Below are 5494 nucleotides of genomic sequence, written 5' to 3' on the forward strand. Positions count from 1 at the left end.
AACCTGAGACAGACTCTGAACTCCCCGACTGTGCTGTCCTGACAGAGGGAGGATTTCTTGAACTTTTCTGGATTGAAGTGTTATCACCAAATATCAGGCAGGCAGGGTGGCAGGTGTGGGGCTCCTTATGGACATAAAGGAATTTCCCAAGTTCCTATAAGACCAAGGATCTAAAGGGGTTTTAGAAGACCAACGGTGTCAGACACCCACATGGCAAAAGAAATTTTGAAATTATAAAATTTGTAAAAACTGAACCACTCAATTTATAAATCTGGATGCTTTATAGATGCAAATATTTAATCTGAAAAAAAAAATAAAAGTTGCATGAATGCCTTTAATCTGTCTTGCTGTGAACGCCCTGTTCTAACCAAAAATAAGAAAAGAAAACAAAAAACTTCCAAAATCTATTAGTGATGCAAGGATAAACAGAAAACTTGAACAAAATAGACTCAGGACCACCCAAGTTAATGAATTCCAGACCAAACAGTGGAAATGAAAAGATTCCCAGTAAAGCCTTTCCCTTGCTTTACAGGCCGAGGAGAAAGCAAAGGGTCTTCCGGCCAGGCACAGGAAGCCTTGCTTCTTGTAGTAGCTACACGGTTCAGTGTTCCCCAGGACCACTCAATGCCTGGCTCTTTGCTGCTTACTATGGCCCAGTCCCCAAATGGCAAAACCCCTCCCTCTGTCAGTTGTTATCTCTCAAGCAGCCCACAACAGCCAACACAGTCATTGAACACATGCATGAACAAGTTCCCAGTGCCTCACGATGTGTCTGAGCTGTGCTGACTACAGCTTTGTGGAAGTGAAATCCCACCAGAGGTTAACCTCTCATTTCTTCTAGCCCTACTTTCAAGGTACCTGATGCTGGGGTTTGTGTGCTATGGAACAACCTACCAGGGGACTTCTTGGTTTGAAGAGCCTCTAGGCCTTACCTTATATTAGGGATCAGGAATTTTTTCTTAGAGACAGCTCCCCCAAAGCACAAGGCAACAGATATTTGTGAACCACTGAGGCCGTAACTGGAGAGAGTCTGGTGGATTCAATCCTCCTGCCATGGCCCATGTCATTCTAGATTCTGTTATTAATGCATGCTAATTATACATAATTATGAAACTCAGTTTGCTATTTTAGCTCACACAGAGTGCTTTGATTGAGTTCTCTAAAACTTAAAGGTGTATTTATGTAACTAGGATTTCTCTTCTTAAATGAAAAATGTGGGGTTGGGCATGTTTGCTCATGCCTTAATCCAGCATCTCCAAGGCAGGCAGAACTCTGGGAGTTCAAGGTCAGCCTGGTTCTACATAGTATGTTCTAGGCAAATCGAGGCTAGTGAGACCCTATCTCAGAAATTAAATAGATAACAAAGAAAAAAATGTGTTGAGTTCTATATACATACTTCTGTATTTTAAACTTTCTTGGAACTGATAGAGGAGGGAAGTTCATCTCTCAGACTAAATCCTCCTCTTAGCTGTGGGACAGATCTGGACCCAGCCATCTCAGAGGTTATGATTGGTTACTGTCCCCACACCATGCTTTTCTTATATGAATTTCACCACATGTTCACGCACATGCACACACACAGTTCCTAACTACACAGGACTGTTACATAAGGTCATAGATTTCTTCACAACCCCTTAGGGTCAGAGAGTACTGATCTTCCTCTTTCCCTTTTAAATGGAAAGAACTTCTTTCCATTGTTTTTCAGCTTTGGCTATTAACAGCATCCCAGTGTTGAGACCACACAGCACACCCCATACCTTTCCCCATTTGCTTTTGTAACACTGTCAGCAAACTGGCCCCATGTTCTGGTTCACTTAGTAAAATAGTCCAGACAGAATAGCGTGTGTTTTAGTTTTGTTTCTGTGGCTGTGATTAAAATATCTTGACAAAGCTACTTAGGGAAGAAAAGGCTTATTGTAGCTTGCTGTTTCAAGGTCATCATGGGAAAGTCATAGAAGTAGGGCTTGAGACAATTAAATCCACAGTCAAGAAGCAAAGAAGAACAAATTACTATATGCATGCTTGTGCAAAGCTCATCCTCTCTGCTCTTACAGAGTTCATGAACTCCTGCATAGGGAATGGTGCCACCCATAGTGGGCTCAATCTTCTCACCTCACATAATAAAATCAAGATAATCTGACACAAAGATGTCCACAGGACAAAGAGATCTAGACAGTTCCTCATTAAAATTCTCTATCCAGGTGATTCTAGGTTGTGTCAAGTTGACAATTAAAACTATACATGGCAACTTTTCATTTAGTCCTTCATCTCTGTCCTCCAAGCATCTTTGTCTTTGATAGTAAACTTAGAATATCTCAGTTAAAACCTAGATAACTTAAACACCACTGAGACTCTGTGTATGGTGGAAAAGCAATCAGTAGTGGTGTTTCATGGAAACTTATTTGGGGGAATATTTGTGAATATTCTGACAGTAAGAAAATTGGCACTATCAATTGATCACTGGTACCTGGCCTTTGTAGACCCTGAGAAGAACATGAATATTGAAGTATAATTTTCATAAGGTTAAAAAAACATGAGTTTTAAGGCTGGGAAGATAGCTTAACCAATAAACTGCTTGTTCTACAGGTGTAGAGATCTGAGTTCAGATCTCCAGTTTCTATGTTGGTAAGGGCCAATAGTCTCAGTACTGAGAAGGTGGAGAAAGAACCCAAACCCAGTGAGATTCAGGTTCACTGAAAGACTGTCTCAAACAAAACAAAACAAAACAAAACAAAACAAAACAAAACAAAACAAAACAACACCTAGGCAGAGAAGTTGCAGAAGAAGATGCCTAATGCATGCTCATCTCTGGCATGCTCACACACATGTTTGCACACCTACACTCACAATTGTAATGCACACAAAATGTGAAGGTCATACAAAACCAAAAAAAGCATGTGTTTGTCTTATTAATGGAAGTCCAGCAGTGTGGTTAAACTATGGAAGAACATGGCAGAAACAGCTATATTTGTAGTCACTGAAATAAATAACGCTGGCATTAAAATTATTAATTACACACAAAATTGGTTAATGTGGGCCAGTGAGATGGTAGAACTGTAATTCTGGAGGCTTTTCTTTACCCCATTTGCTCCCACGCCCATTCTAGCCTGTATTAGCTCCTGAATACATGACATGGAGACCTAATAAATTTATTAACGAGCTTCAGGCACTATTCTGGGAAGACAGTCATTTATTCCAACTCTTTATGGCTGCCTACTTCCCAGACACATGGTCCTTTACCTGCAATATGAGTCTTGCCCTGGCTTGCTCTGTTCCATATGTGTCTTCAAGGCGAGTCCTCTGACAAGTCCATCTGCTCATGACGAATCCTCTTGGTCCTTCTCTCTCTTCCTCCTTTCTGCCTCTCTCCTTTTGCTTGGGACTCCCTGACTAGGATTGGATGTCTTGCCAAGTAATGATTCCTTAGATTGACATCACTCCAGGGTGATATAGGAAGAATATGTCACTCTTCCCTAGTTCTCAACTTGGATGTGTACACATTTCTTTTATATCATGTTTCAACATCAGAAAACATAACATTTTGCTCATAAAATCCTCTAGGTAATCATTTAAGCTTCTTTTTTTGCTGGTCAGTGGTTTTCTATGACATAGCTTATTACTGAGAGAACAATAGAGTTAACACATGTATGAGTTTCTGTTGAGGCCTGCCACTCCCTCACAGCAAAGCTGTGGCCATTTTGTTCCATGCATGCCAGCTATTTCATATTGTTGTAATACGCCTGCCAGTTGTTGACACAGAAAAATAACTCGACTCAGAGCAGGTCATGCTGATCACATATCCTGTTATAATATGAATGAGGTTTGCTAATCTTAAGAAATTCCTCAAATCTTTACATAGCACCCATCAAATGAAAGGTCAGTATGAACTGCCATGTATAAAATGGCTTAAGTCAGAGCTGACCACTGGGCAGCACTTTTTGCACTTGCATATGAGCTTACTGTGGTTTTTGTGGTTTTAGCCGTTATAAGCTGACAGAGAAAAAACATTCAGGGCCGCAGCCTCAGGCCCCAAATTCTGAGCTACTGCCCGGCACTCTAGTACTGATCGATCAGTATTAGAATGTGGATTCAATAAACCATCTCTGTATGACTGAGATTGGTGCTTGCGTGGTTTGTGGGGTGACTCCTGGACCCCAACATCTTAAGCCTTTCTCAACTCCCCATATTTTATTTAGGACAATACATTCATAGGCAACTATATTAACTTATCCACCTAGAACAAGTCCACATGCATACAGGAATGAAATACTGCTGGTCATGGTTTCTGCAACATGCCACCTGGCAGAGGTCTCCAGAGCTACACTTTTTTTCCCTCTTTTTTTTTTCTTATTGGAGATTTTCTTTATTTACATCTCAATTATTCCCCCCTTCCCAGGTCTCCCCTCCAGAAACTCCCTATCCTATCTCTTTCCCGCTGCCTCTATGAGGGTGCTCCTCCACCCACTCACCCACTCCTGTCTTCCCACCCTGGCATTTCTCTACACTGGGGCATTGAACACCCTCAGACCTAAGGGCCGCTCCTCCCACTGACGTCCAACAAGGCCATCCTCTGCCACCTATGTGGCTGGAGCCATGGGTTCCTCCATGTGTGCTCTTTTGTTGGTGGTCCAGTCCTCCGGAGCTCCAGGGGTGGTGGTTGGCTGGTTGACACTGTTGCTCCCCCCATGGGGCTGCAAACCCTTTCAGCTCCTTTAGCCCCTTCTCCAACTCCTCTATTGGGGGCCCCCATGCTCAGTCCAATGGTTGGTTGCCAACATCTGCCTCTGTATTTGTCAGGCTCTATCAGAACCTTTCAGGAGACAACCATACCAGGCTCCTGCCAGCAAGCACTTCCCAGCATCCACCGTAGTGTTCAGGTTTGGTGACTGTATATGAGATGGATCCCAGGTGGGGCAGTCTCTGGATGGCCTTTCCTTCAGTCTCTGCTCCACACCTTGTCTCCATATTTCCTCCTGTGGGCATTTTGTTCCCCCTTCTAAGAAGCACTGACACATCCACACTTTGGTCTTCCTTCTTCTCGGGCTTCATGTGATCTGTGAATTGTATCTTGGGTATTCCGAACTTTTGGGCTAATATCGACTTATCAGTGAGTACATACCATGTCTGTTCTTTTGTGACCAGGTTACCTCACTCAGGATGGTATTTTCAAGTTTCATCCATTTGCCTGTGAATTTCATGAAGTCGTTGTTTTTAATAGCTGAGTAGTATTCCATTGTGTAAATGCACCACATTTTCTGTATCCATTCCTCTGTTGAGGGACATCTGGGTTGTTTCCAGCTTCTGGCGTTATAAATATGGCTGCATAGCTACACTTTTGATAGAGATACATAGACACAGTGAGCTCTCCATCCATTAGCCTTGGTACATTGCTATTGTGACACCAGACGAAGAGCTGAGATGCGGTGGGTTCCTCTGGGTCATAGACATAACTGCAAGGCTGTAAAAGGAAGGGGAGTGTATCGGTTTCTGGCCG

The sequence above is a fragment of the Grammomys surdaster genome, unplaced genomic scaffold, assembly GCF_004785775.1.
Source record: "Grammomys surdaster isolate TR1022 unplaced genomic scaffold, NIH_TR_1.0 126198, whole genome shotgun sequence".
NCBI classification, from domain to species: Eukaryota; Metazoa; Chordata; class Mammalia; order Rodentia; family Muridae; genus Grammomys; species Grammomys surdaster.